The sequence below is a fragment of the Canis lupus genome, chromosome 7 (genome assembly GCF_011100685.1).
Source record: "Canis lupus familiaris isolate Mischka breed German Shepherd chromosome 7, alternate assembly UU_Cfam_GSD_1.0, whole genome shotgun sequence".
Classification (NCBI taxonomy): Eukaryota; Metazoa; Chordata; class Mammalia; order Carnivora; family Canidae; genus Canis; species Canis lupus.
Genome location: NC_049228.1, coordinates 51,448,162 through 51,473,082, shown reverse-complemented (window position 1 = coordinate 51,473,082; position 24,921 = coordinate 51,448,162). Strand labels below are relative to the sequence as shown.

General features: G+C 37.0%; 2 long non-coding RNA genes across 2 annotated transcripts in view; one reads left to right on the top strand and one right to left on the bottom strand.

Annotated features, from left to right (window-relative positions):
* The window catches only part of LOC102153737, a 45,578-nt gene extending 36,954 nt beyond the window's left edge, over positions 1–8,624 (bottom strand). The window contains exon 1 of the long non-coding RNA XR_005362474.1: positions 8,456–8,624. This is a non-coding gene — a long non-coding RNA (uncharacterized LOC102153737). The remainder of the gene's footprint in view (positions 1–8,455) is intronic.
* Positions 1–17,836, top strand: part of LOC119872587 — a 95,765-nt gene extending 77,929 nt beyond the window's left edge. The window contains exons 3-5 of the long non-coding RNA XR_005362473.1: positions 12,714–12,814; positions 13,661–13,780; positions 17,197–17,836. This is a non-coding gene — a long non-coding RNA (uncharacterized LOC119872587). The remainder of the gene's footprint in view (positions 1–12,713; positions 12,815–13,660; positions 13,781–17,196) is intronic.
* The last annotated feature ends 7,085 nt before the right edge of the window (positions 17,837–24,921 follow it).

Sequence of the window (24,921 nt, the reverse complement as noted above, 5' to 3'; positions counted from 1 at the left end):
GAGAGCAAAGTAAGATAAATGCTCATCTTGGAGATATGTAAGATCGAAGGAAGGGAAGAAGAGGCAGGTATGAGCCAGTGATATAAATGAATTACACAGTAGCAGCCTTGTTTCAACACACACTTGAATCAATGCTATGCAAAGATCTATGATAACAGCCCCACCGTTTTGTCGATGTTCAAAATAAGCAAGAGTAATCAGGAGGAGTGATGGTAAGGCCTAGAAGTTGGGTCCATCTGTCTTTTCCTTTGCCAGCACTGTGGTTATTATTATTTCAGTAAAGCTGTCACTATTCAAAGTCCACAGACATGTGTCATTCTGTATAGCTGAGTTTCCTGATAGATGAATGTTCATCAATTTAAGGACTGAGACTTTATGTTAAATCTTTAAACTGATCCTTTGTTTTTAATAGATTACACGGTACTTTCTGGTTACTTATACTAATCACTTTTCTTCGGGCCCTGGCCAAATTAGACCCCAAAGTAGACCCCTAATATGTAGGTCTGTTTTAGACGCTCACTATATTGCTGTAGATTCTGTGCCTTTTTGTTTTATCTTTCATTCAATGCTAACTCAAGACTCTTCTGTTCTCATTTTTATTTTTCTTCTTTTTTTTATGGCATTTTAAAAAAGATTCTACTTATTTAAAGAGAGTGAGAGCATGATTGGGGGGGTGGGTTGCAGAGGGAGAGGGTGAGAGAGAATCTCAAGCAGATGCCCCAGTGAGCGCAAAGTCTGACTCAGGGCTCCATTGCATGGCCCTGAGATCATGACCTGAGCCGGAATCAAGAATCAGACGCCCAACCCACTGAGCCACACAGGCACCCTTCATTTTTATTTTTCAAATCACTTCACTTATCCTAGATCTCTCTGTGATTTTAGTTTCAAAAGCTCTTTTTTTTTTTTTTTTTTTTAGTTTCAAAAGCTCTTATTAGCCCTTTTTTATATAGTAAATTGTTATTGTTATTTCTTTGCTATCTTTGCTAAGCCATCCATCTCTTAATAGTTCATTGCATCTTTGAGGAGAGAGATCACTAATTCATGGAATTTTACTAAAAAAGAGGAATTTAGCAGTTGTCTAATAGAACTGGATTGTTTTACAAATGAGGAAAATGGGCTCATTTGCTAATTTGCTGAATGCCACACAGCTAATTAAAGGCAGACCAGAAACTAATATATAGATATCCTGAAAGCTTCTGTAGTGGGTACTTTCTACTGTAAAATATCAGTTGATAACCTGCAACTTTTCTGTTTTACTTTAGAAGAAAGGCAGTATACAGTATAAGAATGATCTTAAGCTGTGGAGATATATTCAGAGACTTAATTATCCCTATTTGTAAGATGAAGACTATAGTATATGACTCCTGAGATTTGTTATGATTGTGTCGTGAGCTTATTTTGAGCCTAATACATATTTGCCCTTAAGACTTTTCTAGAGGTTTGGAAAGGGACACAGTTGCTTTAAAAGGAGTGAGAATTTTTTTTTTTTTCTTTTTAAAGTAGGCTCCACACCCAGTATGGAGCCCAACACAGAGCTTGAACTCAGGACTGTGAGATCAAGACCTAAACTGAGAGGGAGAGTCAGATGCTTAACCAACTGAGCCACCTAGGCACTCCTGATAGGAGTGAGAATTTATTTCCACTTGGTAATAAATCTGGTATCTTCAAAGTAAAAACTCATTTTTGGAAGAAAAAGATGAGGCCTTCAAGAGAGATACAAGTATTACCAAGAAGAGAAATGATCTGCAAATTAATTATTTTATATCTGTCACTCTGCTGTTCTCTATTCCACCTTCCATTGACCCATTTCTGAATGATAAGGAGAAGGGGAAAAAGAAATAAAATTTAAAAGTTCTGTTTAAAGTTCTTCTGAGGCAGGTCTGGGGTGTGCTAGGCAATGTGAGCAGATTCCCAGCTCAGTGTTCACCACAGTGGTGGTGAGGACATCAGCTGCTCTTGCAAGTGATGCACATTCAACTTTGGGTATCAGTGTTCCTAGTGCCATTAGGAACTAATGTTGTGGCATTATTGCCCTCTATAGAAACATCATTTCCATTGGTAGAGGCACTGGCAGCCTTGGTCACAGATACCACTACTTTATATCGCTCATTCATTCTTCTGAAATCAACTGAGTATCCTTTATAGGCCAGGCACTCTCAAGATATTAATGATGACTTCTGCCTCATTATTTTATGTGAGGTACACAGAGCCAAGTAAGCAGTTGCTGATGGTGCAGTGCAGGTACTGGTAATGGATGTACCAGGTGCCATGGAGGCCCATCTTATAGGCTTGGGAGTGGGCTATAAGGGTAGAGCATCTTCAGTGAGGTGAAATAACCTCATTGAAGGTGAACCTTAGGATGGTTGGAGACAGTCCATAGGGAAGGCTATTCTGATGGAGGAAAGAAATGTATACTGATGCAAAAAAAAAAAAATAGAATATAGCATCTGTAGATAACTTAAGGAAGCATAGTATGCTTAGCAAATGGTGGTATGATGAAAGATAAGGCTAGAATAGTCAAGGGCAAATTTTTGAACTCTATTCTGAGAAAAACCAGGGCATCACTAAAAAGCTTTAAGGGAAAGCAAGGCATAATCAGATTTATGTTTTTTAAAAATTAGTACTAATATCATGTGGCTAAAATAGATTGGAAAACTATATATTAGGAACTGCTCTAGTCATCAAATTGAGAGATGCCCATTTAGGAAGCCTTAGCTGTGATTCAGAACATAGAAAATGGTGATGTGGGGCACAGTTGTGGTAGTGAGGTTTTGAGGAGATAGTTATGTATATATTTTAAAGTCATAGTAAGATTGGTTGATCCATTGGATGCAGAGTATGAAGGGAAGCTAGGAGTCAAAGAAGATACTGAAGATGGAATTGACCTCTTAGATAAGGTTATTGAGAAGATAAGACGTGGAATGATGGACTAAGAGTATAAACCAGATAAAGAGGGAAGTAATGTCAAGAGAGTGATTGTAGATAAAGAGCTTAAAATAATCAGAAGTCTTATTGTGAAGAGGCATTTAAAAGTAGAAAAGAAACTGAGAAGACAGAAGGCTGTGACCTTCTGGTTTGTGGGGCCAAAGTGGGGTGATAGGCAAAGTGAAAGGTGATTGCCCAGGAGACAAGTCACTATGAGAAATTCTCAAAACTACCTGGGAGTACAATTTAAGGGAAGAGATTTGAGTTCTTCTGCTTATGTACTGAGGTAGGGCCAGAGAAAATTGATGTGTGTTATCATGGCCTTATCTTAACCCTCTTCTAGAATGGCCCATAGGACAGTTAACCAAAAGTAAACTTTCTGGTGTAAGTGTTTAATAACTGTTAGCCTCTTTCCTCTCTTCCCACTCCTTACCTCAAGAAACAAAGTTCAAGGCTAAAATTTCAATAGACAGTCAATAGATTGTTTTGATTTATGATTCATTGGTTGATTTAGAGACAGAAATGAATCTATGCTTCTATGGCTTAAAAAAAGTGATGAATTTTCTTAGTCTGGAATTTTGGTTGGTTATTTTGTGTCAAAGTAGTTTGATAAATTTTTTTTAGTCTTTTCTGGAAGTCTCACTTTTTTGGGGGTGAGTTAAAAACAGTCTTGGTAAGATATAGAAAGCTGAATAGATCTTGATTCTTCATTTGGAGATTTTCATGTCAAAGGTGTTTGTGTAGATTAAATGATAAGGCATTTGGAACAGAAGCCAACTCAAACTTCCTCCTGCTACACCTTAAGTAATACAGAATGATTAAGAAAACAATTCAAAACAAATAAAACAAGGAGAAAACACTAAGCCATGTTTTAAGATTCTAGGAAGCAAAAGAAATGCTGACACACGTGCATACACCATACACATGCGTATGCGCATATCCTTTCTGAAATGCGTAAGAGAAAACTTTATATAGAACTCCAATCTCAAATGCTCTTTGGAAGTTCAGCAAAAAGGGAATCCATTTTCATCTCCAGTCTTTTTGTCAGATTCACTAGGGGTGGGAGTTGAACACAGATATAGACTCTGAGGTGTTGTTCAGTAGTTTTTAAATTTTTGTTTTCTATGCCTGGGTCTTTCACTCTCAGATCCTCCAGCAAACACTGCCATGCCACTTTATGACATTTCTTCCTTATAGAAAAGTTATTGAGGGATAGATGATGGCCTATTAAATTTCTCCATTGCATAAAGAATGGGAATGTCTCCAAAGGCCAGAGAATGATGATAATAGTTAATATTTTTGATCACTTATCTGTCAGTCACGGTTCTAGGTGCTTCACATAAATCTTCCCATTTAATCCTCATAACAAAAATAATAGGCATTATTATTTTATCCATTTTATAGATGAAAATCTGAGGCATGGAACATGTAAATCCCTTACCCAAAGTCTTATAATTGCAATGGGATAGAGTCAGAGTTGGACTCAGATTGTCAGCGTTTAGAGCCAGAGAGTACTCTCTGATTCACTAAAAGAACATCTCTAGTTTAAGAAGCCACTAACCTAGCTCAGATGTGTTTGAAGTATGGTTTCTTAAAGTCCCAGTTACTTCTGGGTGGACTAATGATAGAGTTATTCATTATAAGATTCAGTTGTCAAATTCAAACTCAGTCACTCTGAGGAGTACCAACATATAAGAGGCATTGACTCTAACATCAAAGGATTCACAATCTAGCTGTGGAGGCTCCAGAGCTCAGTAGTTCCGAACACATACTTTTGAACTCATGGATATATTACCTTTAAGCTTGTTGAGCCCATTCCTTTTACTTATTAAGCCAGGTTTTTTTGTTTTGGCTTTTTAAGATTTATTTATTTATTTTAAGGGGGAGGGAGGGACAGAGAATCTCAAGCAGACTCCTCACTGAGCACAGAGCTCAATCCCACAACCCTGAGTTCATGACCTGAGCTGAAACCAAGAGTTGGGGCTTTTAAGTGACTGAGCCACTCAGTCTTACTAAGCCAAATTTCTTTTAAGGTTTGAGAAAAACAAACCTCAAAATATTGATGCAAGATTAAATGAGATGATATATAAAGAACCTTTTGCATAATGTCCGGCTTTTATAAACTATAGCTATTATTAGCTATTATTGTTGCTGTTGTATTATTTACACTTCTAAAAATATAAGCAATAGCACAAGGCATTCTATGATAAATTGCAAGCTGGTGGTTTGTACAGTACATGTTCTAGGGATCTGAGCTCTAATCCTCTCTCTTCCATAAAGTTTTCCCCCAGGGAGTACATGGAATAATTTTAAGAAATACTTGCAAAGGGTGAATGGATTGAACATTCTCCATCTGAAATGATTTTTCAAACCTCTACACTTGCATCTGTTTAGTGCCCATAGTGTCTTGTTCTCTACGCCTTAGAGTCATATTGTGCTTTGTAACTTATCTTTTATAGGTAATCTTTTGATACTATTTAACTGTTAACCAATTTAGGTCCAGTCTCCCAAGTGATTTATTCATTCCCAATGAAAAGGACTGTAAATTCATATTTTGTATATTTTACAATGTTTATTACATGGCACTGCACATTGTAGGTACTAAAAATATATTTGTTACTTTTTTCTATTTAATTAATTTGCCTGAATTTGATTTTATAATAGATCTAGGAGGATTTTCATAGGCAGATAATGCCTTCATTCTTTTATGAATATAATTATACAATTCCATCATAATTTTCCCAATGGAGATTTAGAGGGAGCGAATTGTTCTAGAATGGATGAGCTGCCCTTTAAAATAGAAATGTGCAACTTAACATAGGTGATTACTTACTACTAAAAGAAAAAGAAAAAAAAACTTAGAAAAATCTAACATTTAAAAATCTTTACTTTTTCTCTAAAATAGCGTAAGATACTATTAAGAGAAACCGTTTTTAAGCATTTTTTTTTTTTTTAAGATTTATTTATTAGAGAGTGAGTGCGTGCATGCAGTGGAGGGACAGAGAGAGAATCTTCAGACTCTCTGCTGAGTGCAGAGCCTGATGCTTTCCTCCATCTCATGACCCATGAGATCATGGCCTGAGCTGAAATCAAGAGGCAGGTGCTTAGCTGACTGAGCCACCCAGGTGTCCCTAATTTTGAAGACTTAAAACTTCTTATATAAAATCAGTGGTAGAAGTAAATGTTTTATGCTTTGTTCACCATTAAACCTTTGAAATTGGCTGTTCTGGGAGAAAAAGCATATCAGTATGTTTATATATTGAATGGAAAAGTCTTGAGGCTCTGTCTCTATAAGGAAGAAACAATGAAAAAGAAATTAGCCAGCAAGATAATAGTGCAGACTGCTCATCTCTATCAGTTAAGCCCAGATAAACTTAGTTTTATTTTATTGTTTTTATAACTAGTATTATTTTGGCGTTAGCAATCATTTAACAAATATTTTTCATCATTAATATCTATAATAACTCTATCAAAGACAGTGAAGTGGAGAGTGGCAGAGAGTAGCTATAGGAGACATGGAACCCTGAACTGACTCTTGAGTTTACAGGCATATCGGAAAGGTGACTTTTGGGATAGAGCCATGTATGCTTATGATTGATGAGGAAATAGTGCTGGTGTGGATTAAGCAAGCAGTGGTTTATTGGAATATCTACTTAGAACAGCTAAAACATAAACTGAGCTTCACTAAATAATTTGTCAGCTTGTTTGACTAATTTCTTTACTTGATTTGTCAAAAGAGACTGAAATCAAACAAACCAGACCAAAAGATTGCTCCATTTCCTATATAGTCCATGGGCAGAGCTTTTGCCATTTATTTGCCATTAACACAGCCTACAACAAATTGGATAGAAAGGAAATTTTAATTCTTTACCTAATTTATCCAAACTATATAGACACTTAGCTTTTCAGAGTAATAGTTTCTTAGTCTATTTCATTAATTCCAAAGGGTGCTGAACTGTTTCAGGATAAACCTGGGGAGAAATTGTGCTGCTTATGGGGATTTTCTGTTGTTCTGTAAACAGAATACACAAGAGGGACCAAACTCAATGGTGATTGATGATATCAGAGATACCACAGGTCCATGCTAGTGAAAGTGCTTTGTGGCAAGGGTTCTAGTGTCTTTGCTATACATAATCATACTACAAAGGGTTTAGATATTTCCCACTCTGTTAGTAAGGAAAGTTTTCCAAGAATTAGTGTTTTGAATGGGAACAACATATTCAATCGTAGAGAATGCATCCATGTACGCAAATATGCAAAAGATGATTTATTTAAAATTACACTTTTTGAGACACTTGGGTGGCTCAGTGTGTTAAGTGTCTGCCTTTAGCTTAGTTTGTGATCCTGAGTCCTGGGATCAAGCCCCATGTTAGGATCTCTGCTCAGCTTCTGCTCTACCTCTGCCCCTCCATCCTGCTTATGCACTCTGTGTTGCTCTCTTTCTCTCTAATATATTTTAAAAATCTTAAAAAATAGGGGAACCTGGGTGGCTCAGTGGTTGAATGTCTCTCTTTGGCTTAGGTTGTGATCCTGGGGTCCTAGGATTGAATCCCACATCAGGCTCCCTACAGGGAACCTGCTTCTCCTTCTGCCTATGTCTCTGCCTCTCTCTGTGTGTCTTTCATGAATAAATAAAATCTTAAAAAAAATCTCAAAAAAATTAAAAAAATACATATATATTTTTAGAGAGAACATACTTGGGTGTGGGGGTTAGGGGTGGGGTGGGGTTACATTGGGCCAGAGGGAGCAGGAGAGAGAGAATTCTTAAGCAGGCTCCATGCCCAGTGCAGAGCCTGAGATGGGGCTTGATTTCACAACCCTGAGATCATGACCTGAGCTGAAACCAAGAGTCAGACACTTAACCAAATGAGACACCCAAGTGCCCCCAGATACAAGTTTTTTTTTTTTCTTCTTTAAAGGTATCATTTATTTTTTTGAGAGAGAGAGTGAGAGAGCATGAGGAGGGGGAAGGGGCAGAGGGAGAGGGAGAAGCAGATTCCCTGCTGAGCAGGGAGCCCAATTCCGGACTTGATTCTAGCACCCTGGGGTCATAACCTGAGCCAAAGGCAAATGCTTAACCTACCAAGGCACCCAGGTGCCCCAGATGTAAGTTTTAATGAGCATTTACCTTATGGTGATTCTAAGATACTAACTCTGGCTCTGGAGATAAATTTCCATGCTTGTTTTAGACTCAGCCAAGAACTAACTAGCATCTTAGCATCTTAGTATTAGATTTGAAGTTTGGACCTAACTGATCCGTACTCTTTCTATATTTCTCAGATTACTTAGAATTAAAGTGAGGAGGTTAAATGCAATCAAAATACAAATAACAATAAATCATGTCATGACTTAGTCTGTTAAAAAGCAAGAGAAGGGTATATAATTTGATACAGAGGTGTTTAAGTGTGTGATGAAGGCTTAGATTTTTAAACCAGATCCTACAATAGGCAAGAATACCAGAAAATGTAATTTTTTGTCTCTTCTCACTTTTTTGGGCATGATTAGCAATTGTAGAATTTATCGTACATACCATAAGTGCTTGGCCATTAAGTGGATTACTTGTGGAAAAGACAAATGTGAATATAAATTAGGATAGGAGAAGTCAATGGGAATTTGGAAACTGGAATCAGCATTTTATCCTTTCTCCATTGAGATCACATAAAAATGAGTAAGCACATCCTACTTTCCCCTTTCTCTGCATCCTGTCTTAGCAACATAAATACTAATTGGTTGCTATGGTGATCTCAAGCTTGTAACTAAAACTGAGGTATCTAGGTAACAGTGTCTGAAGGTGAGAATGATGAATGCTTCAACTCTGGAGTTTTGTAGGGAGATGGTGCTGAAGTATAAAAACTGGCAAATGTAGCCTCAGCTCCAAAAGATTGGTAAATTTGTTAATTTTATCCCCATCATTTCTGACTACATCAATTCATCTACCTACAGAGGCTGGATTGCCTTCATATAAGTTGGTCTCTGAAGTTGACAACTTCCATAAACTTGCAGTCAATGAGAAATACCAGTTATGGGCAGAATTTAGCACTTAATACACTTTTTATTTTATTGCTGAAAAGGGTTCAGCAGCACTAAGATGATTTAAGCCATCAATGAGATGCAGTGGAAACAGCCTAGTAAAATCATAGTCAGTCTGTGCCTCTTCTCCATGACTCATGGGCTTATTAAGAAATCTCATTCTTTAGGGCCCAAAGGATGAACAACATTCCTGCAAGTCACGACCTCTGTGCTCTAAGCAGTGGCTGCCACCAATCAGTTGCATACGATGCCATGCAACCTTTCCAGGTTTCTGCTTCCTCTTTCATGAAGGGGATGATAACTGGGTCCTCCTACTAGGGCTGTTATGGAGATTAGGGGTTGAATTTTTCTAAAGCATTTTGCAAATACAAGTGTTCTATCAATTCTAAATGCTAACCATGGCTTTTTTATTTCATTAGCTCTTCACATTTGAAAGTTATAAGGACAGCTCAATAGTTTGAACAGCTCAAAAGAGAACTTGCAAAAAAAATGTATATGCCTAAGTATAGGTGTGTATATATATATATATATATATATATATATATATATATGATGTAATGTTTACTTGTTTATTTAGTGAGCATCAGAATGTTGAGTAAGACTTTCTATGATTTTAGAATTGGCAGGCAGTTTAAAGAGGACTGACACAGTCACCATGTAACAATTATGTGGCTGGAAAATTTTTTAGATCTGTTTAGAAGCAGAACAAGTTCAGCTACCCCCATCATGCTGCCTCCCCTCTCCTCCCTTAGCCTATGAGAGGAAGACATGGGGATTATCTCAGACATAAGGAAGAGAGTGCCGTCATTCTTCTGTTTTTACCTGAAATCAAGGGAAATGGGGAGGACATGCATCTGCCCCAATGGAATTTTAGTATGAAGCTCAGTAGCTCAAAGGGAATTGCTTCCAGTGGCACACAATGGGAAAAGACTGCCCTTTCTTTTTAACTTGTTGGACATATGTGTGAGCTGGGTCTTCTATGACTATTTTAACAAGGAAAAATAGAATTGGAGAGGACAGAAAGGAGAAAAGGGCCTCAGTGAACAGTCTCTATCTCTCGTCCTACTGTTTGACTTGACAAAGGTATAGAAGTTTACCTTGGCAAAACTGGAGGAATGAAAGCTACTTATATTTCAGCTATTCTGCCAGTAAAAGAGCTGACCACTGGGCAGGGGGGTTCTAGCAGCAAGAGGCTGTGCGGTAGACTTACATGGCTTATACAAGAGAGGTCTGGTGAGGGGCACCTGGGTGGCTCAGTCAGTTAAGTGGCTGCCTTAGGCTCAGGTCATGATCTCAGGGTCCTGGGATCCAGCCCTGCTTTGGGCTCCCTTCTCCTCCCTCTGCCTCCTTTTCCTCTCATGCTCTGTCTCTCTGTCTCTTTCTCTCTTAAGTAAATAAATAAAATCTTTAAAAAAAGACAGAGGAGGTCTGGTGATATTACATCACCCTGGCTCATTTATAGCAGAGATCTCTACAGTGAGGAGTTCAAATGGGATCCCCCAGAGATAGAAGGAGAAAACTCCAAATAAAAAGTTGATCCCATTTTTCAAATCAGAATATACATTACAGGACACAAGAAACAAACATGTATATATGCTGTGATAGCTAGGATATAGTTATCAGTTGGACTTAGGTAAAGTAAGGGATGGTCAAAATGATAAGAAGTCAGAGTGCAATATGACCCGGAAACTTAAAAGACTGACTTAACTGAGTTTAGCAAAGAAATGTCAAAACTCAGTAAATCAGCTATATATTCCTAGTACAATGAATATTTTGCAATGGATATTTTGAACATGCTTCTGACCCAGTTATTTAAACTGGCACTCTCATCTTTTAGTGTTTAACCAGTTTGATAATCTTCATTGTATCTCTGAGAAATAAAACAGCCAGTGGTCTGTGTGTAAATAAAAAAATTTCTTCTGAAAAGTGGTAATGATACATGCTTAATATATAAGAGGTACCACAGTCAGACGTTTACAGAGTTTATGTTATTTAATGCTCACAGAAATCATATGAGATTAGTACTATTGTTCCCATGTCATACTGAAAGAAACTGAAGCCCTGAAAATTTAAGTGACTCCTTAAGATCACGGTTAGAATGATAGATTTACTTGTTTTGTTGTCTAATTGAATAGATCTTTTTGAATTCCATTGTTTAAGAGCAGATCATTAAAATGGAGATATCATTTTGCTTTTTCCTAAGATGTATGCCTGTGGAACTTGCTCACAATATGTGGCTTATCTTGTTTCCTTAATTTTGAGGCAACTGATGCTACCAATTAAGACAAAAATAACAGGGATGCCTGGATGGCTCAGTGGTTGAGCATCTGCCTTTGGTTCAGGTCATGACCCTGGGGTCCTGGGATTGAGTCCTGCATCAGGCTCCCTGCAGGGAGCCTACTCCTCTGTTTGCCTATGTCTCTGCCTCTCTCTTGTCTCTCATGAATAAATAAAATCTTAAAAAAAAAATCAAAATAACACATCAAGGTAGATTGATACCATTATAAATTTGTGCTCATGGAACCTCATCCAGGCTTTCAATGCTGCCAGAAAGTCCTATTTCTTTTTTTTTCTGAATAACTTTATAATCCTTAGAAAAATACTATCTTTTTTTAAAACTGATATGTAGCGTTTAACGTTTTTTAAAAATTTTCTGCCCTGCAGAACTTGAAAAGATCTGACCAGTTGGTTTGCCAAAGGGGTAATCATTTGCTATGTGCTGATATCTCTTTGTATCAATGTTAGGGATTGTGAGCAGGGTTATTCAAGAGAGATGGATACAAGGCACGGGAAAAAGCTATGTAGCACCATCCTTCTAGGATTGGAGTCATTCTACTCTTTTGTATGCCATATAATGTGTATGGATAACTCTAAATCCACAGCCTTAATTTATTATATACATAAAGGTAGAAGATACTCACTTGGTGTTTAATGATTTTAAAAAAGTGTATATTAATTGTGGAGAATAAAACAAAAACATGTAAAACAATAAAAACTACTTTTATAAGCCTTGTATGGAGATGACCATTATTGGAGCTATAGAGAGCAAGTGTCTCTTCCTTTAAGGAGAGACATTCGGTAGTAAATGGATCATGGGGCTAATAGAAAGCCACATGGGCAAACAACTATAATCGACACTTTCAACTTTGTGATTGATATAAGCATTGTGTTTCAAATGATCATAAGATAAGTAAATTTCTTCTTTAGTATGTGTGTGTTTGTGTATTATGTGTCCAAAGATATTTCAGACTATGAAAATCTGTCCGTAGGTGTACCCTTTCCTAGGAACAGGGCTTTATTAAAGTACTGCTTCTAGTGTCAATAGAGGGAGAAAGCCATATGAATAGTGAAGGCAATATCTAAAGCATTTGCAAAGGGCCTAGTTCTGAGGAATCACCAACTAGATAACTCATGATATCCTAAACATGCCAATTTGGACTATAACTTTTCTTATTGGAAAAAAATTATATATGTAAATCTATATATAAATATTCCAAGTGAATAGAAGCAATTTTTTCAGGAAACCAAAATAATATCATACCACAACTGAAAAAATACTCTTAAGATTTTTTCCAGTGTGCTTCCCTGAAGTACAATCAGAAAAAATTCATTTGGTCATACCAAGTTTAGGCAAACTAAGTAGGCTCCTTTACTGCAGGCCTTCTCAGGGCATTTAAAATGCTAATGTGAATTTCAAGTCTTCTACAAAGGATATGATGCTTTTCAATGTGCTTCTTGTTCTGTTATTATTCATTCAGCAGACATGTGGAATGCCCATTACACGCTACGTGCCACTCTGTGCTTTGGGGTACAGCATGATACAAGACAGACGGACTGCCTCATGAAACCCACTCTAGTGGTAAGAAAGATGCCTGACCTACAGAAAAGGGAATTGGACAGCTGCTTATCTTTCTGTATTGTTTCAAGCCAAGGAAAATGTTAACTAGAGAAACATTTGTGAGATGAAGAGTGGGATTATCAGCAGGAAGCCAGGCATCTGCCTACCTTTCTCCTTTCTGATAATTAACCATCATCTCTGCACTTTCTCATCTTCTTTGTATTGATCTTTCATCATATAATGGCCACAAATAGCAAAAGGAAGGCTTAATAACAAACATTAAAATGAATAAATAATTACAGCCACTTATCTTCCTCAACCAACTGATTATTTGTTCAGTGACACTATTACATAAAATGAGGTTTACATAATTTAAAAGGACATTGTCATGCCGTTTTTATAGCTTTTTTTCTATTTGTCTTTGCTTCGGATATCCTTTAAGAGCAATATAAAGATATAATTATTGCTGCATATGTAGGGACAGAGGTAATGGTTTTACCCAGACAGAGGAATAATTTAAACCAAAATACACATCAATTCAGACTATCAGATGTAATTTTTACACTTTAAATGTCAATATTTTAACCCATTTTATAGTGAGTGTGATACTGTTTCATTAATAAGTCTCATCATAAAACACCTCATTTTTGTCTACATTTGATGCTACTTTATAATTTATTCTTAGTCATTTTATGGATGCTTGATACCCATTCACTGTACACTTCATCTCTAATGTTATCTATTATTATTATTATTTTTTTTTTTGGTATTGTGAGGTCTAAATTTTTTACCATGTTATTGCAGTCTATTTTCAAAAAATAATTTCTGACCATTGTCCTTCAAGGATTGTTTGTGTTTCTAATGTAGAACCTGAGTGGACAGAAATGTAGCCCTGTAACTCCTACACTCAGATTGAACTGGTCATGATTACCTAAGGAGGATCAAGAAGACTACTGCTAATCTGGGGACTACTTTTAAAAATACTTGGTAAGGCAAAATAGGAATCAAATCATTGAAACAGCTGTCTTAAGATTCCAGAGTTCACTTTTGTAATATACATATCATGGACTGTGAAAAAAGGGGTAAACCAGTGACATTCGACATTAAAAATCAACACATCTGTTGAGTACCTACAATGTGCCAGGCACTTTTTCTATGTCATATGTTTCTCTCCCTGTGTGTTCCCTCTATTTTACTCTCTCTCCCTCTATTGGCTAGCCACCATTGATTTTTCAGTCTATAATTTCATGTAACTTTAGTGTGAATGAAGGCCATTTCACTCTCTTAACCCCAAATTTGCATGACATTTCAGCTGAAACTCATAGCCCAACATCCTGATTTTCCCAATTCTAAGTTCCTAGAGGAATTTGGTTGGAAGAACACATTTTTTAAAATTCTGTTCACCATCACTGAGGATGGTGCCATATATATATGACCACTGATGATGGCTGGGGAGCTCTGAGCAGGAATTCTCCCAGAGAATGATGGGAGGAGAATTAACAGGAGTCAACTAGGATGCTTAGACTGCAAATAACAAAAAGACTAGTGGCAAATTAGCTATGCCCTTAGGCACATAGCAAAATGGCTTATCCAGCCTTTAAAGCTAGAACCAATAAGGAGAGAGATTATGTTTTTTTATATAACTCTATTTTAGGAGCAAGGACAACTTTGCCAATTTCTTGTCCGGGGGTCATTGGATTTCCTCTCATGTGTCATTGACCAGAGGTGGGTCAGAAGCACATTTTCCCCCTGACCACTGATATGAAAATATCAGTTAAGTTGCCAAATAACAAGTCAGTGTGTATGTTCTTGGGCTGACAAAGAGGTTCCATTCCCCTTGTTACTTTAGGAAGGGATGGATATAAATAGTAGTGGAATGCTGTTAGAATACACAGGTTAGGGATCCCTGGGTGGCGCAGCGGTTTGGCGTCTGCCTTTGGCCCAGGGCACGATCCTGGAGACCCGGGATCGAATCCCACATCGGGCTCCCTGCATGGAGCCTGCTTCTCCCTCTGCCTGTGTCTCTGCCTCTCTCTCTCTCTGTGTGACTATCATGAATAAATAAATAAAATCTTTAAAAAAAAAAAAAAAAGAATACACAGGTTAAAGTAAATCTAGTGCATCTTCACTATGTTATTTTACTATCAGCTTTTCTCTTTCTAGGACTTTTTTTTTTTTTTTAAGATTTTATTTACTTATTCATGAGAGACACAGAGAGAGACGGAGAGAGGCAGAGACACAGGCAGAGGCAGAAGCAGGCTCCATGCAGGGAGCACGACGTGGGCCTCAATCCCCGGTCTCCAGGATCACCCCCTGGGCTGAAGGCAGCGCTAAATTGATGAGCCACCCAGGCTGCCCTCTTCCTAGGACTTAACACAAAATACTACTTGAATTCCTCAAGTGGACTGACAGCTATGGAAAGCTGGCCCAATAAGAGATAGCCCAAGCTTCCTAATATTTAGCTAATATTCTAGTAAATAGATTCATAACTAGATTCATAGTAAATAGTACTTTTTGGGAGTGTGTGTGAATTTGTGTATGCATAAGTGCATGTACTTATTTAACAACCGGGAGACCTTGGGAAGCTCACTTTATCCCTTTTGAAAGACTCAGTGGCCAAATGGGGAGGGAAAGGTCACAGGATTTATCTAGTACCCTCACTGGACTCTTATAGGAGAAATGAAACTTGTAGAAGGATTTTGAAGCTGTGAAGGAGTATGCAAATACAGGGCATTATCATGCCCCTTTCTCATTAACACTCTAAAATCCCTCATGCGGCTACAAAATATCCACAGGAAAAATATTTTCATATAAATAAATAAAAATATGTAAAAGAATGGTTTGCATAAAAACTAGATGGCTTGAGATTTGGTCTTATTTTGAAATGAGGTCAGCCTGGTTGGGTTTTGAATTTCAATAGAGAAATTTTGCATGGCTCTCTGAGTTATACAAAGATATTTTAAATGTTGGGAAGAAGAAAGCCCCTTACAGATAGCAGCAGGAATCACACTGGTAGAGTTGAAGGAAGTAGAGAAACAAATGCAAAATGAAGAGAACAAATACATATTTTCTCTCAGTGTGTTCAAAGAGCAAGGAGAATAAAAGAAACAAAGGGAGATGGCCATAGAAGGCGGCTAATATGGCACCTCCAGAGACAGCAGGGCTCCTGTTGAAATGTAAGAGAAGGGAGCAGGCATAGGAAGGGTGCTCAGGTGCTCATGGGGACCATGTGGAGCAGTGACAAGGACAAAGTGCTGAGAATCTGATCTCCTGGGGTTTTGTCCTGGCCTGATTATCTATGACTCTTTTGACTTTCGAGTATGTTATGGTATATATAGTAGGACTCAGGTTTTTTCAGTTGTGAAATGAGGTATTTGAGTGAGAGTAGGATGTCTCAGAGCAAGCCTGGTTCATGACACAGATTGGGTCAAGGATTATGTATGCCTCACTCACCATGCATACCAGAGTTGCCACTGAGGTTTTAACAATACATATAATGTGGTCATGCATGTGAAGTTGTCTTACTGATAGGAGTGTCCACAAAAAAATATCTATATTTGGAAACCAAGGTCTTTGATAAGCAAATAGAGCATCATACCGTAACACACATACAAAGTTTATATGTTCACACTCAATGGCAGCTGGAGAGAAATATGTACTTTTATAACTACTTTATTGGAAAGCGGGTCTTCAGAAATGCCTAGAAAGATTCATGAAGTTGCAGAAGCATGACCCTTACTAAAAGTTGTGATTCAGTGGGGTCTAGACTAGAGCCCTGAATTTACAAAGATCTCCCCATTCAAGTTTTCTCTTTTTATTTTATTTTTTTAAGTATAGACTCCACACTCAGCAAGGAGCACAACATGGGGCTTGAACTCAGGACCCTGAGATCAAGACCTGAACTGAGATTGAGAGTTGAACACTTAACCAACTAAGCCACTGAGGTGCCCCTCTCCATGCAGTTCTTAAGTGCTCCTCAGATGAGAATCACATCCTAAAGCAAGAGAGGATTAGTGTGATCAGTTCTCCAAACATTTGTCATCATCGATATTTTATCACTTTGCTCTGTAAAGGCACAGTGAAGATTCTTTTAAAATTCAAGACTATGTTACCAAGCATTCACTGTAACTTTAACTATTACCCTATCTACTATACAGAGTTAGACATTATATAGTTAAAAAACAGACACCAGTATTTTAAAACTGCGTTTCATTGGTATTATGAGTGATGTAATTTTTTTTCATATGTACGTTAGTATCTCAAAGTCAAATTTGACCTCAGCCATGGCAACTATATAGAAAAGTTTGGCTTCATATTTTGTCTTTCATCTTTGAGACTGATTTGTTATTAGGATATTATTATTTCACATTTACATTTTACTATATATTTCTTTGTTGCCTTAGTGACAAACGTGGGGGAGAAAAGGAAGAAGAAAAGGCGTAAGGGCAATGCATGAAGTGAAAGATGCATTCAAAAAGGAGAGGGAGAAGGAAAGAGGAGAGGAAGATAGAAGAGGAAGAAGAAATAGATAGGTAAACTCATTTGAAGAGAAATTCCTCTAAGCCTGGTGCTCCAGTGAATTTGGAAACACATCTGTTTGGAAGGAAAGGGACAAGTCATTTTTGGGAAAATGAAAGGAGCTTCATGGATGAGAACTGCAGAATATGGGGTCAGAGGATCTTTCATGTTCTAAGTTATGAAATTACCAACACAGTTTTTCATAATGTTTATTGAACAGGCATGCTCAGATTTCTCTAGAGTAAGCATTCCAATCAATTGCGATAGCTACTAATTCCAGATAAGGCAAAGCTTAAGAAATACATAGGTTGGTATGACTGAGCAGTTGTTAGCTAGAAATGTACCTTCCATTTACTGAAATGATTATGAATTAAGCCTGGCAGCTGCTTATCAACTAAATTTTTTGAAGTACCACATCAGTATTGCTTTATTCATTAAAAAAAAATTAGGGAGATAAAAGTCAAAAATCAGATTTTCTGCTATTATGTAAGTAATGAGTGCAAAGCAGCCTGAATTGTAAGATGGCAAACCATGGAAACTTTTCTAACACCTCTCACTTGTGTAGTTTCCCCAAACCAATTTTACATAAAGATATGAAATCCACTAGTTAATATTAATGTGCTCATTTGTGGGTGTGTTGAAATAATATGACACATATGGGACTGGCCTCATTGACCCCTTTGGTAGTAGTGATTCATTAAGTGGTCACTTCTTGAGACAGCAATATCTGCTTGAACAACTATTAACATTTTGAGACCTTACCTAGGTATTTATTGCTTTTGAGTAGAAATCTGCATCATGGTTAATGAAAGACAGGTTGTGTGCGTGTGCGTGTGTGTGTGAAGTGTATAAATGTGGTGACGAGCTGAAATAAGTAAATCTGGAATCATCCAGCTTATGTAAGAATGTAGGAGGGTTTGATTTGAGGGTAAGGTAGGTTTTTAGATAAATTGTTAATGGCATCCTTGTGGAGAGTTTAAAATCTACCCCACATTCACTCTGTTCAACACATTTTGGGGATCACACACCATATTCCAAGTACTATTTTAGATATTGGTACAATAATGCAGAAAACAAAAGAAAACAATCTCTGTTGTCTTAGAGGCAGACGTTAAAGAGGTGAGACAGTAAGTGCATAGAGTACCAAGGCATGACCATGTGTTGAATAAAGGGGGATAGAATGAGACAAAGGTGACTTGGGTACTTTAGACAGGGTGGTCAAGGTGGATACCTGATCAGGGAATTCTGAGAGAGACCTAAGAAAGTGAGATAATAAGTGATGCACTTATCTGAGGAAGAAAATTCCTGGAGAAAAAGCTGTAAGGGAGTAGCCCTGGAGGAAGAATGTATTATACTCTTTTCTTGAGGAAAAGCAAGAAGGCCCAGCTTAGGGTAGAGAAAAGTATGTGTGTGCATGTGTGTTGGGGGTGGGAGGGTGAAAAGATTGGGAGGGAATCTCCTAGGCCCTGATAGACTACTGTAAGTACCTTGGCATTGTCCCTTTAGGCAGTTTTGAGAGGAAAATGGACCAATTCTGAGTTTTGTTTTTGGAAGGCCACTTTGCTGTTGTGCGAAGGACAGTTTTAGGGGTCAAAGAAAAACATGCACAGGGCAATTAGAGAAAGCATTAAAATAAAATACTGGTATTGGAGAAGAGTGGAGGTAGGGAGCATGGATGGGTTTTGGACATATTTTAAGGATAATGCCAAAAGATTTTCTGATAGATTAGATTGAAGATATGAGATAAAAAGAGAAGACAAGAGTAATTGGATAACTCTCAAATTTTTGCCTTTATTTTTCCTGCCTCAACTGCTAAATAAACAATAATAGATCAAAACTTCCTCCTGTTAGGCTGTTGTTTTAGAATCGGCATATAGGTAACTTTTCATGTTCTATGTGAGCATTGTTTTCCTTATGAAATATCTTGATGATCTTTTGAATACATTTCTACCCAACACAGGAATCCTCATTCACACACTCCTGATAGATGTTCATCCAAGCATGTCTTTGACTACAACAGCAGGTTTAATAATTAATGAAGGAAGTCTAGATTTTACCCATCTTTTAGCTGGTACCTTAACTCACCTCTTTTCCCCTTTTATTTTCACAAATATGAAATACTCAAAAGCATGGAGTATTTGCCATGTGTCAGGTAATTTATCTCATTCGCATCTCCTAAAAACCATAGTAGTAGTCCTTATTACCACCGTATTATGTAGGAGAAATCCAAGGTTTACAGAGCCTTCTACCATATAGAGGTTTTAGATTTTTTCTTCTTCTTGTGTTTGTGTAAATTATAATAGATACACAGAAAGTCACTCAAAACATGAATAGTTTTATCACAATGATAGATTTATCATGATGTAAACATCCATGGGACTACCGCACAGATCAAGTCAAGAAATAAAACAGTACTTGTACCCCAGAGCCCCTATATCCCTCCCAGTCACCTTGCCTTTCCTCTTCTGAGGTTACCGTTAGTCTGATATCACATAGTCATTTTATCTTTATCATTTTAATCACACGAGCTTAGACCAGTAAACACTAAAGCTAAGTTCTGTATGTTTATGTTTTAATATTTCCATGGATCATATCTTACAATATGAACTCTTTTGTGTCTGGTGTCTGTGCTTCAGCATTATATTTGTTAGGTTCACTCATGTTGTTGGATGTAGCTATGGTCCGTTTATCTTCTGTGCTGCCTATTATTCCATTGTGTGACTTTATCACCAGATAATTGTCCATTAACCATTAAAGAATGTTTGGGTTCTTTCCTGTTTTCAACTATTGTGAAAATGCTCCTCCAAACATGTTTTATACATGTATTTTGTTGCAAGCATGAACTGATTTCTGCTGGGCTAATAGCTAGTAGTGGAATTGCCAAGTTGCAGGGAATGTGCATTTTCAGTTTTACTAAATGATGCCAGAAAATTTGACAAAGGATTTGTACTAATTTACACTCTCCCACTAGTGCTATAGGAGAATTCTATGTGCATTAGATCTCTTTTTCATTTTAGATATTATGTAAGAGCATGGTAGTATTTCATTTTGATTTTAATGCTTATTTTCCTGACATTAATGAGTTCAGCCCTTTTTAAAAAAAATTCTATATTCTCTTTTCTGAAATATCAATTTAAATCCCTAGTAACCTTTCTTTTAGGTTGTTAGTATTTTTCTTACTGATTTGTAGAATATATTTTGGATTTTTGAATATATTAGTATTTTTCTTACTGATCTGTAGAATATATTTTGGATTTTTTAATATATTCTAAAAGTCAAGATCTTCAGTTAACATCTTCCATGCAGCAACTTGCCTTTTAAACTTTTAATAATGTCTTTTAATCAAATTTATCGATAGTTTCCTTTAGGGTAGAGCTTTTTGAATCCTGTTAAGAAGTCAGACATTATTTCTTTATTAAGTGTTTGGTAGAATTAAATTATGAGGCAATCTGAATTTTGAGTTTTCTTTCTTTTTTTTAAAATATTTTATTTATTTATTCATGAGAGACCAGGCAAAGAGAGAGGCAGAGAAACAGGCAGAGGGAGAAGCAGGTTCCATGCAGGGGGTCTGATGTGGGACTTGATCCCAGGTCTCCAGAATCAGGCCCTGGGCCAAAGCAGTGCTAAACTGCTGAGCCACCGGGCTGCCCTGAATTTTGAGTTTTCTTAAAGTACTTCTTGTATCCATTGGATCAGTTGTATTTTTCTGATTTTTTTTCTATTTCGTCTAAATTTTAAAATATATTGTCATAAATGTATTTGTAATATTTTAATATTTTTGGAATCTATATTAGTGGTCTCTTTTATTTCTGATATTGATTATTGATTTTTTCCCTCTTTTTTTTCCTTGATCAAATTCTCAAGATATTTTTAGGTTAGTTTTGTCCTTTACACACACGCATATAGATAGTCCTGCTTTTTGCTCTCCTGAGAAGTTGTCAGAAGTTTAGCTTTACTTCTCAACCTTTTTGTCATTCCTTCCAGAACTGGAAAATGGCTTTACTGGAAGAAGGTATCTAAATGCCAGGACTAGCACACTCCTTATTCTGTCTGGTAATTCTGCAATTTCTTATTCACATCCCACTACTTTCAAACACACACACACACACAGTTGAAGTAATATAGTTATTCTTGTGCTTCCCAGAACAACTATTGAGAGCAAATATTTAATTCTAAATTTGTTTATTCCAAAACTTGTTCACTTTCTATCCTCTACCCCACACACTCAACCAATGCCAAGAACAAATCAATATTTATTTTATTTTATTATTTATGTTATTATTTTATCTCCCAATGTGTTCCTTGTAATCCTGTGGGTGATGTCAGTCTTATTTTGTAGGACCACTCCCAAACCCTTGAGCTCAAACCAACAGACACTGATGCAGAGCTGCACATAGTAGTCAGTAGCCCTTACTGAATAAAAATGGATCAAACTTAATAAAGAAGGAAATATTTTAAAGATTTTTTTTTCTAGTTTAGGAAGCCATTCAACTGTTTCATAGCCTGGGTCTCCAATAGTCAACTGATTTTTATACTGTGTGAACACTGCTTCAAATCCAGAGTCTGAGGAAATCCTTTACATTGGACATTGGAAAATTGCGTCTAGCCTAAATCCACAGCATCCCCCCCAAACATCAGTCTGAACAACCCCGAATGAATGGAAAATGCAGATTGGGAGAGAGCCCCATTCTGCTCTGTAATATTCTTTGCAAAAGTTGTGTGAATATTATCAGTTAAGAGCAGTCCTAAATGTCCTCCTTTTAATAAACAGTTCCTTTTTTACCCCCATATTACATCCTTTCTGACTAGGTTTCTAAGCTACAGCTTTGGCTTCTGATGATTATTCATATCATCATTATTCCAGACTAAAAGCCTTTAAGTAAATAACCAAGACTTGAAACATTGTAGAGGATAATTCTTACATAACACCAACTTCATTATGTGGTTCTGTCATCCTCCCCTCCCTCCTCCAATCCCTTTTACTCTTTTTTTTTTCTTTTTTGTCTACTTAGTAACATTATTTTTTGTGTACTTTTACACCATGTTCAGTATAAATGGTATAATTAGTGGTGGAAAATATTTTGTTGTCTTCCTGCATTTATTTATGTTCAAAGGATCATGTAAAGTTCTGCTACATTAAAATTTAATTCGAAAGAAAACGAGTTTTGTTCATTTCTCAATGTAATGCCCATTTCTGTTCAGCTTGTATGAATGATAAAATATTATCAGCCCATGTTTTTCTATTTGGTTTCTAGGCATTTGTGTAAACTAGTTAGGAAAAGCAAGTGTTGCTTTGTTAGGCATGTGTTCAAAGGAGTATTGTAGAGACATATTTTATTCTGGGCACCCTGTCACCATGTCGACAGGGTCCAATCTATTATTTAGCAGTTAATTTGTTAATCGATTGACCAATTGGTTCAGAGATTTTTTTTTACTCTTAGATTACCAAAAAGAAAAAAAAAAAAAAAAGAAAAGGAAAGAAGGAAACAACAACAAAAAAGCCTCTTTTGTAGGGTAAATTTAAGGAAATTGCATCAGAATCGAAAATGTACTGGTGTTTACAGATCTAGATTAAATCTGACACAGATTGGCAAACAATGAAAAAGGTTCTCTTGCTTGGAGCATAAACATTTTGAATCTCACCAGCCTGATGTTAAATCTCAGAAAATAAGTAAACTGAATTGCCCTTCTGGGGTGGATGTAGGGGCACTAGGAGGGAGGGAGATGTAACCCTAGGTTTGCTGAAAGTCCAGATTTTTCTCTCCAAAGCCAAGGAAAGGGCAGGATGGTTTTTACTCTTTTGTCTCAGTTCCCTCTTCTTTTTCCCAGTCTGTAGCTTGGAAGTAGAAACAAGGGGAGAAATGCACTATGAATATATACACGCTGATAAACAAGGGTGTCCATAGTATCTTAAAAAGGGGGGAGGATTGTGAAATTCACAATTACAATTAATTTCTATGGGTAATCAGATGATTGTGTATGCAAAGCAATAAATCAATTGATTGCAATTGCCATTAATGAATATTTTAATAGAGAAATATGAGCCAAGCCAATTAATTTTTAGGTAGCAAGTTCACTTTTCTCTCTAGGTTAACCTATATTTATTTTCAACTATATTGTTTCAAGTATGTATTAGGGATATGTGTGCATGTGTACGTGTGTGTATGTGTGTGTATGTGTGTGTAAGAGAGAATACTGTTCTTTTCTTCCCTCATTTATTTTTCCATCAATTCTTCCTGATACATTGTGTCTTTTATATTCCATTTCTTCCTTGTCTGCCTTGGTAGTTGGAGGGAGTCTTATTTGTAAAATACACTGTTACCTTTTCTCAAGGTTGTGATCTCATATCATGCCAAAGATAAAATTTGAAACCTAACTACTTGAAAAAATCTCATATGTTCTATTCGCCCATGGTGCTTTTCTAGATAGTCACCTCTGTGCTGATTTGTTCTTCACCCATTTCTCTCTATAAAGACATCGGTAAGCCTGAGTCCACCTCCACATTCAGACTCCATCTGCAATACTGCCTGCAGGGGATGCCTGCAGAAAGCTTTTCCAGAAATATAAGAGTTCAGTACTTGCCTCCTCTCTCTTAAATCATAATTCACCCAAGGGAATAGAAGTTACTGAGTTTATGCTAAGTGGAAGCACACATTTACTCATTGTTCCATTGAGTTCTAAATACCCTCAGGGCCAAGAACAGTCCCTTCTCCTGCAGTTGCACTACTAATCTCTGTTAAGAATGGTGCCGAGTAAATACTTTAAGAAGTATGACTGGTATGGCAGTGCAGGGCATCCTGTCCAAGAGAAAAGCAAAAGCATGCTTAGCATAATCATCTAAGGGTGATGGGGGCAAGCCCTTTGTCATTTGAGCCCAAGAATGTCAGCAGTTTCCTCTCTTGAAACATTATTTGCCCTAGCTCTCAAATGCCATTTTAAAACTTGTATTCCTCTGTTCACTCTGTTCGGTTTTCCAACATGCAGCTCTCTCCCTGACATCATTTTGACCTCTGCTCACTGCTCTCTACTGCTCAGATGCCAACTCTTATGGGAAGACTTTCTGAACTGCTTCTTTGTTATAAGCATTTCTAATATTGCCAGAATTATGCTGTAATTTAGTTGTTATTATCTAGGTCTCTTGTTCCGTCTCTTTATCATTTGTCTCACAACACCAAACTTAGGAGCTCTTTGAGGCTAGGCCTCCAATATTTTATCCTTTTAGCTCCAGCCTCTCTGAATTCCTGGTACACAGTAGAGACAAATGTCTGCAGAGAGAAATGATGAAGTTCAGAATTATTTCAGGAATTCCATGAAATCAGTAAAGAATACATACATTTGCAAATGCCCTGTGACCAAAGTTGCCCTCTTCCCCCAAGTTCAGGACATCCATTTAAACCCTGCTCTTTTCTTGGTACTATTCACATTTCTTTAGTTAACTTGCATTTCAGGACCAAGTTGAAAAAGCAAAGAAACAAATAAACAATACTCTAGATTCTAGACTCTAGAGGAGTGGTGATCAAAGTTCTGCGTGTATCAGAGTCTCCTAAAAAGCTTGCTATATAAATAAAGCACAGGTCGCTGGGTCCAGCACCAGAGATTCTCATTCTGTA